The sequence below is a fragment of the Rhipicephalus sanguineus genome, chromosome 1 (assembly GCF_013339695.2).
Source record: "Rhipicephalus sanguineus isolate Rsan-2018 chromosome 1, BIME_Rsan_1.4, whole genome shotgun sequence".
NCBI lineage: Eukaryota > Metazoa > Arthropoda > Arachnida > Ixodida > Ixodidae > Rhipicephalus > Rhipicephalus sanguineus.
Genome location: NC_051176.1, coordinates 309737660 through 309747522, shown reverse-complemented (window position 1 = coordinate 309747522; position 9863 = coordinate 309737660).

The window sequence follows — 9863 nt, the reverse complement described above, 5'->3', positions numbered from 1 at the left end:
AGGAAAATACAATCAACCGAAGAGTTATCGTCCAGTGCTGCTGCTAAAACATGTGTGAACTCTACCAGTTGTGTGACGCACGATAGTTCATGTCTGAATCCGTGCTGGTTTGAGTTGAATAAAGGATTACTATCTATATGCTTAACAATGGTGGTATATAAAACGTGTTCAAGAATTTTGCAGCACACAGAAGTGAGCGAAATAGGGCGGTAGTTATTGATAACGTTGCGCGGGCCAGATTTATGTATATGAGCAACCGATGCAATTTTCCAATCAGTCGGAAGAGAACTGTGTTTTCAGGACTTTTCGTAAATAACTGTTCGCAATCTCGTGAATTAAGTGTTGGCGATTTAAAAATCCTTGTGATACCAAGCATGAACTATATATAGTCTGCAAAGGCCGGTTAGCAGTAAAAAAGACCTCAAATCACGCACGAGGTACACGGAATCATGCAAACAGAAAAGCAGAGTGCACAGAGATTCCACTTCAACTATAATTACACAGAAATACAGGCTTTTTTTTTTTTTGTAGCCGCTACAGCAAGAAGTATATTGGTTCAGTCGCACAACACCATTTGTATTGTAGTATTGGCAGAACACAACCTAAGCACGTACAAATAAAGCAAGAAAAAAAAAACATCGAGCACAGTGGAAAACACGACTGTCGCCGAAGGCCAGTACCCCATCGATTGGCAGATTGCGCTTCTCACACACGTAATAGGAACGTTTAGGACGGCTTCGTGCATTAATGTGGCAATGGAGGGCGTATATATATACCACCATTGGGCTGTAGTCAACGCGCTTTCTTCGCCGATAATGGGCTTAAACCGCTCACAGTGAAGCGCCGCTGTGTATTAGTACACTTGGATATGTGCCGCCGACCGCGACGGTGAGCCCAATCTCGCAACAATGTGTTGCGAGTAAGTAGGCTGCACTAACATAACTGGACGGAAGGAGGCTTTCTAAAGACGACATTTATGTGTACACACGCGGGGCAGTTTACATCAACACGGGCACGCAAACCGTACTTACATCAAGTTCGAAGGAGACCTGCAGTTATTTCACTAACCGTGATTGCCCCAAACTGAGGTTGACTGTCTCAAGGAAGCTAATGAAAAGGCAGCACAGGAGACTGTGGCTGAAGGCAGCGTGGCTCCGGCGGAGGCCGAAATTAACGTCTTCCTAAAGTGCGTCAGCTGGTCTGTCTCGACAACAGAGCTGCTGATACGCGAAACAGTCCGGCAAAACAAACCACGCACGTCTCAATACACAAGTGATGCTGGTAAATCGGTGATACGACAGTGATACTGAATGTATGGCCGCTTAATTCAGCGAGAGGCCGTGCTGAACGTTACAGTGGCTAGGTGTAAACGTCTAACCTTTCACACCGACCACAAGGTGACCACCCCTAACTTATGTCAAATATTCTCAGGGACAGTAGATTGCAAACAGCAAGGAGTTGTTTTAGTCTGCGCATAGGACGCGTAACCACGGAGGAAGAATTGCACCGTGGACCCCGTGGACGTAACGCTAGCGGTGGCTATACCCAATGGACAACGAATATCCTGACGACGTCCGAAGAAGAGCCTAACGTCCGCGTCCCAGAACGGCGGTTCACGGGGCGTGCAGCGGACGTCGCGTTTTGGATGTCCAAAAAAGGTCTTCCGACAGACGTCCAAGAATATAGCACGTGGACGTTTTCAATAATCCAGGCGTGGATATCAAGAGGACGTCGACAGGAGATGGCCGTGCGGACATTTCAAAGCTGTTTGGATGCAAACCGCTACACGCTAGTTCATCTGACAATGCGTGAAACTGATTTTGCAACATATGGAAACCGCCGCTAATTTTTATCTTTCGGAAAATATGTGATTGAGGAAATAATTCATGGATAATTGTGCGAGCATGTATGCATTGCATTCGTGGCATTTCTCGCGATTATTTACGTGCTTAGGAGAAAGGTGAATGGGTGACGCACATACGTAAACGTGACTGCAGTTTCTTCCCACGAAACACAAAACCTCTAAAAAACGTCTTAGTTTACGAGAAGACCAAAAATATATGTATTTTTTAAATATAGCATTAATTCGCCCCTCAAATGTGCTTGCATACTCTCTATTAGCATTTTCAACAGCTACGGCATACCCAGAGTCTATTTTGCCAAAGAAGTTCATAACGCCTAGTTCGAGACATTTTTTAGACATTTTGTCTGAAAGTACGAGTGCGCAACGACTATCTCTATGATTCTTCGAATGTTTTCTCGAGAAGGGCCAATATACAAAAACGGCATGTCAAAAGAGCGGTTACCGTCGGTTTTACTCAAACAAATGACGCAGACAACCATATCCCCAAAATAATTTGTTTCACAACGATGCCTCTAACAGCACGCTCGCACAGCAGCGACTGACAACAGTAGTAAAACCGGCAAAACGCAGGCACGCACGCAGCGCACCCGGCGCACCATGCGGCGCACCGTGCAATCAGCTTCGGCGCTTCGGCGGCACTCAAGTTGAAACGTGTCCATCGCGATCGTGCTGTGCACTGGCGACTGCGGAGACGCCGTTGGCGTCGTCGCGTCGTTTTGCGTTGGCAGCAGCTCGGCTGTCATCGTTTCGCATTTTGTGTAGCGTGCCAGCTTTTCTGTACGGTTCACTGGCTGTTATCTGGCATGAAGTAACTGTGCTCATGCCATTTGCCGCATATTTTCCATCAGTGATTCGTGAAACAAGCTCTACTGTGTGTTTTCGCCGACGGTCCGTTACAACAATGGCCTGATCTGCTCGCCACCTTCGTTGCAGCTAGCAAGCAGCTATTCGGATAACCTACTTCTTCGGTAAGTGAAATTAAGTGTGCCTGACTTTTCGTCATTACTGCTAGAACTTTTGACAGTTCTTGGTTGGTGGTTGAATCTTGGTCGAACGCGAAACTATATACGGAGGACGCGCCGTTGCGAATCGTAAGCCAGACTTACTCGCCCTATTCCAGGTCGGTCATCTTGTTCTTCTGCGGGTTACAGCTCGTGTGTGGGTGGGTGTATGCGTGCGAGCGAGCGTTTGCTTGCTTACAACCATGCCGGCCTGTCGCTGACAAATAGTGCAACGATTCTACAACAGGTGCCTCGCTTTGTGAGTAGTTATGATTGTCGTTAATAAATACATGACAGCATTTGTGCACATCTGTAATTGGAAATCTGTCTTTAGAATGACTTGATGCTCAATTATTTGTTGTAAATTATACCTAGCTTACTTGCTTCTTCTTGTATGCAGCTTTTCTTCACCGCTGTTTGTACAAGACATGAGGCCCGAGACCACGCCAGCTTGTGTGAAAGCCAGCGCAGTTTCTTTGACGGGACCTGGAGTGCATTCATGCAGAACTTGAATTTATGTTGCTGCTGCGTAAAACAGCTTCACCTTGTGCGGTCACCTTCTGTCGTATTTTGTGCCACATTCGGTGCGCTTTATTCATTAATAAAGCCGCTTTTACAAGATCATTGGATAATTTATTGTTTCTGATAAGCATGATTATTTGTGCGCCATACACTAAACGTCATTTATGAAGTACGTGTTCATCCTCTGCATGTTCAGATTTATTATTTGTTCAGTAGTAAACCGATGTGAATTCTACATGGAAATAGTGGTGTGTAGAAGAAAAGTAAGGACACAAAGAAGCGCTTGTTTGTGTCCTTACTTTTATTGTCTGCGTCTCAATTTTTGAGCTGTATTTACAATGAGCCCATTGGTGCCCCGCGTGATATAGTGAGGCTTTTGGTCAATATCACGTCCAGAGCTGTACTTTCTGTGGATTTTTGGGCACCTTCAGGTTACGATATCCTGAAGGTGCCAAAAATACACAGAAAGTCCAGCTCTGCACGTGATAATGACCAAAAGCCTCACTGTGTCCAGCATATGGGTCATTCCACGGACGTTTTCTGGACGTCGGGTAAGATTTTTACTGAATTTGCATACGTCCAAGCACGTCCGAATATCCGGTTTTGACGCCCGGTGGGATTAACTCGGGATGTTCAATTCCTTTGCGCCATATAGTCCTGCGGACGTCCCGTTGAACGTCCCACGGTATTTGTCGTGCATCCGCCGAATGTACGTAATGTCCAGTAAAGTGGTCCGATAGACGTCCCAAAGTTATTGGTTGCCCATTGGGTAGCTACGTCTGGGCGCAACGATAGCGACGGCTACAGTTACGTCTGGACGTAACCCTAGCCGCACCGTTAAATAAAAGTGATGGTTCAAGTACACTTCGCCCAAATGACTTTCCAACTGTAAGCGATCGATCAACGCAAAGCACGCACTTACCACGTATACATGTCCGCCACAGTACAAGCTGTGCGTCAAACAGACATTCACAAATCACGTAACTCATATGGCCTTTATCTCATGCTCGTACAGCTCGTTATCATATCTTATAGATTTGGCAATGGTCCACTGAACAGGGGGACATCGCAGGAACGAAAGCGGCAACGACTTGCTACGACTTCTACAACATACACAACGCGACCACGTCCCTACTGTCAGAGGCGGTTCTCGTTAAATCAATGATATCAACACCAGTACGTGCGTAGTGCCGTGCCTCCTCTGCCAACACCCACCACGCAAGCCACACAAACGGGCCACGCAGAGCACGCACTTACCACACATACACGTACGCCACAGTACAAGCTGTGCGTCAAACATACATTAACAAATCACGTAACACATATGGCCTTTATCTCATGCTCGTACAGCTCGTTATCATTGCTTATAGATTTGGCAGTGGTCCACTGAACCGGAGGACATCGCAACAAAAGCGGCAACAACTTGCTACGACATCTACAACACACAGTTCTCGTCAATGCACACAGTTCACGCTCAATATCAACGTACAGCAGTGTGCCTCCTCTGCCAACACCCACCACGCAAGCCACAGAAACGGGCCTGAACACTACTCCGCCGCCACCTACTTGTACACTTCAAGCCAAGTCAAGCCGGTTTTAAGCGGCTATATGGGTGAACCGAACGCTTTACCCACCTAACGTGGCAGGAGACAGGAGACCGTTAGGTCTCCTGCCACCCACCGGGTGGCAGGAGACACTGCCATTTTTCTGTGCCTGGGCGAAGGAGCGGAGCGCATTGGGATCATGATGATGAAAAACTATATTATACATATTGTTGAATGGGTGGAGTCCCTAGTCCGGGATCCCATAGGCTTGCGCCCCGGTCCTTGTGCGGGCCACCAGGGCCTCTTGGACCCCCCGGTCCGGGTGGTCCGGGCTGGACAGTGCCGCCTCCCATCCATCTATACTGAAATCCTTAGAGAAATCTGTTTTGGATGTGTTGCACTGGCACTCCCATGCCATGTGATAAAGTGTAGCTAGATTAGTGTTGCATAGCCTGCATGTTGGTGAGGGGTACTTGTCAGGGTCGATTTTGGAGAGTATGTGTGGGTTGGGATACGATAACGTTTGTAAGCGGCGCCAGGCTACCTGTGCGGCTTTACTGAGTTGAGGATGTGGTGGAGGATATTTCCTCCGCGCAAGCCTTTGGTTTTGTAATTGTCACGGACTGCGATTTTTGCGACCCGGCGTCACGGCGAATTAACGGGCGCCGCTCGTCCCCGCTGACCGGCGGGAACCGCGTACTCTTGAAAAGTGCCGGGAAGTGCTGAGTGGGGTGTCTTTCTTCGAACGTCGCCGCGGACGATTGATCCTTTGTACCTACGGTGGCGGCGGCAGGATCTTGCAAAGGCCGCGAGGTACTCCGAACAAGCTTTTGACTTCAAGACGCTCCGGCTGAGAGCCAAGCAAACTGACTGTTCCCACGGGAAAAACTTCTGGTGGACAAGCCGTATGGCAGCACCCCAACAGATTGTCACCCTCGCTCAGTTGAGGACCCTCTCCCAATTAAAAGGGGGTGTGGTCAGTGTAATTTTAGGGCGGAGTTTCGAACGATGAAACGCGCATGATTGGACCCAGGTAGAGGTCCCTTGTTCCCCCAGGAAAAGGATGAGGGGACACGAGGATGATTTAAGCGCAGGATTTGGCCCTGCTAAGCAGTCTAGTCGCTTACCAACATGGTGTAGAAGCAGATGAACAAGTATCCCTTCTGGAAGTTTTAGTGTGGCTCTGTATCGGCTGGCCACCTAAACTTAGCCGTTCGTTTAGTTGTGACGAGAAATTAACGTCCGCATCGTAGACATCGGAGCTTCCTCTCGGGTTAGCTCAACCTGCCCGAGATCGCCTTCAAGCACTAGCCTCCCGGAAACAACAGCGTTGCAACACCACCGACATCGCAGTCGTGCCAGAAGTCTCTTCGACTTCTCGCTTCCGATCGTCGTGGACTCAACGCTGCCGGTCATCACACGTATGCCTTCACCTGTTTATCCCTTCGGACTTTCTCATCTGTAGTTTTAGTGTTTGTTAGTTCTTGTGTAGTTCGTAATCCTTCTCTCTTGTAAGCTGATTTATTGATTTCATATGTATTTTGTTAATCGTATGTATTGAGTTTGTATGTATTTTGTTAGTTCTAATAAGTGTTCCGCTACCGTTCCTTGTGCTGCAATACCACTAGAGTAAAGTTGTTTTGTTTTGTTTCCCACGTCTCTGATCTCTTCACTGTCTCTGCTTACGTACGGAACGAACTAACCTGCTGTCATCCCGTCGCCGACTTCGCGCTGGCGACGCTGGTGGCAGCTTGTAACAAAACTGGCGTCTGCGACAGGACGTTCCGTACAAGAGTAAGACAGTGAGGGGTGAACGAGAATCGTGCGGACACCGTAGCGATAGATCCGCGCAGTTGAAGCGGTTGCGTCCTGCATGCGAATTATGAGTGCACTGTTTTTATAATGGTGATATAGTGACAGTTTGCAGAATTGAGGACATGGATTTTGAAAAGTGGATCGCGTGCGGCAAACAGTCAGGCCTCGAGGGCGCCGAACTGAGACAATGGGTTAAGGAGCAGCAGGAACAGGCGCAGGCGTTAGCCAGAGAAGAGCGGGCACTGGCCCGGGAGAAAAAGGAGAGAGAACGGGAGGAAAAGGAAAAGGAGAGAGAACGGGAGAAAAAGCACAGGAAGAGGATGCAAGTATTAGACGACGAGTATGAAAGATTGAAACGCGAGTGGGAACGACTGGAACGCGAGCTAGACAGAAAGCAGCGGAGTGATGAATCCGTAGATGTAGAGCACGGAATGTGCCAGGAACAGTCGAGGGCGGTGCAATTCAGAGCCGTAGAGAAGGTAGCAGCAGCTTCAAGAATGAACCAAGGTTGGAAGCTGCGAAAGATGCTGCGCTAATAGGAGAGGCCGCCGAATACCACAGTCAGCGCGACGAAATGCTGTGTCAGTGGAACGCTACAGACACAACTAATAGAGTTGCGGAAAATCTGGCCCAAACACCAAGTGAGTGTGTCGCGCCGCTGGAATTTTCATGTGGTGTCCAAGGAGATTTTGACCCGCTAGGCAAGAATACCAGAGCAAGGTCAGGAGATGGCGCCAAAGTACAGAGTACTGATTACAATGCAGTTGTGGACAGCTCCCAGGCGCGCGACCTAGGTTGTTCAGAGGAAAGCAGCTGCATTGTTCCTAAGCGCGTTAGGCTGTCCGCCAGTCTGCTGGGCAAGGAAGACGATGACTTGTTCGTCAGTCATTTAGACCGTGCGGGCGAGAAAGCTAACGAGAGCTTCGAGAAAGTTGATGAGCATCAGCTGCAAGCGGGATGCTCGAAGGTGAGCCCCAAGAAGAGGCATAGACGCAAGCGGCGCCGTAGAGCGCGCAGGGCAGCAAAGAGCACTACACGTGTAAAGAAAGACTCGAAACGTTGGAGCAGTGTAGCCGGAGTGAGGCGTTTGTCATCTTTGACAAGATTGTTTTCCACGCGTCTGCGCCGCCAGACGAAAATAAAAAGAAAAGCGGGTTGTGCGCCAATGCAGCCAGCGGGAAGGGGTCGGTTCTCCCGCCGTTCTATCCACGGCACGTTTGATGGGGCACGGGAGTGCAGAATCCGTGGTTCCCAAGAAGTAGCCCAACGAGGGGAAGAACGCAGGCCTCCAGCGAAAAGCTTGGTGGGGCCCGGAGGCGAAGCGAATGGGTTTCGCGATTGTTGTAGTACCCGTCCCGCAAGAAAGGCCCACAGGGCGCGACCGCCGCGTGTACGTCTCAGAGGTGAACGACAGCCGTAAACGTTTGGAAAGAAGGTCGCTACCGGATTCGTTTGTTTGTTTTGAACTTCTGTTTTGATTATTGTTTATTTTGGTTTTGGCATGTTTCCTTTGGTATATCGGCTCTCAGATATTGTTTAGGTAACTAGTTTTGAGGTTTTGTTTATTTCTTAAGCGTTGTATGTTTTTCTTTTGGAGAAAAGCGTTGTGCAGTTGCATCACGATACGCATCGGACACAATCTAGGAGCAGTGCTCATGCCGGCCCATGAAGGCAAGCTCCACCCCACAGCTTATGCCAGCCGAAAGCTGCTTCCACGGGAGGCTGCCTATAGTATCGTCGAACGCGAATGTCTCGCGTTGACATGGGGAATTCAGAAATTCTCCATGTACTTGTATGGAGTACATTTTGTGTCCAGACAGATCACCAGCCACTGAGTTATATCCAACAGGCAAAACAGCTGAACGCTCGAGTACTTCGGTGGAGTTTACTACTCCAAGAGTACCAGTTCACCATTACGCATATTAAGGGCAGCGAAAACGTGGGAGCCGATTACTTGAGCCGGATATAGTTCTTTGAGGTCTGGGGAGCATGTTAGCCTTTTTTTTTCTTTCGTCGTTGTTATATTTTTTATGTGCGTATTTCATTGTATAAGAAGTGTATCTTGAGTTAATATTTTTGCTTGGTGCACCGGTTGTTCTTACATGTTGTAATGCACATGGAAGGACTTCACTAATGTAGAGGAGCGCAATTGTTCCGTTTTGTTTCGTAGTATACATTCGCGCAGTGTATTCTGTATTGATGGGTGCCGTGTACGGCTATTTCTTTTTCTTGTTTGTATGGCGCATTGACATTGTTGTGTGTAACTGAAGCTGGTACTCTAATAATTGTTTTTTGTTGTTAACTTAATGCACTCTGCCTATTATCTTGTATAAGAGAAGGACAGTCCTTATTTCTCCATGGTTGATGGTGTTCCGTTCCTTGTTGTCGAAAAATTGCCCTCCGTGTGAGCAAATGTTATGAATAACATTCTGAAAGTGGGGGGCAACGTCACGGACTGCGATTTTTGCGACCCGGCGTCACGGCGAATTAACGGGCGCCGCTCGTCCCCGCTGACCGGCGGGAGCCGCGTACTCTTGAAAAGTGCCGGGAAGTGCTGAGTGGGGTGTCCTTCTTCGAACGTCGCCGCGGACGATTGATCCTTTGTACCTACGGTGGCGGCGGCAGGATCTTGCAAAGGCCGCGAGGTACTCCGAACAAGCTTTTGACTTCAAGACGCTCCGGCTGAAAGCCAAGCAAACTGACTGTTCCCACGGGAGAAACTTCTGGTGGACAAGCCGTATGGCAGCGCCCCAACAGATTGTCACCCTCGCTCAGTTGAGGACCCTCTCCCAATTAAAAGGGGGTGTGGTCAGTGTAATAGTCGCTTACCAACATGGTGTAGAAGCAGATGAACAAGTATCCCTTCTGGAAGTTTTAGTGTGGCTCTGTATCGGCTGGCCACCTAAACTTACACTGTAAAAAAAATTTTGTCAAAATGACGGGAAAATCTTGGCAGCTCTATTTCCAAGCATATGGCCGTCAAAATGATGGCAGGCCGTCATTTTCAAATGATGGTAATATTTTATCATTTTAATGTCTTTCCCGTCAATTCAAAATACAAGCAAACCGTCAAATTGATAAAATGTAACTATCAAAATAACTGAAGGTCGTCATTTG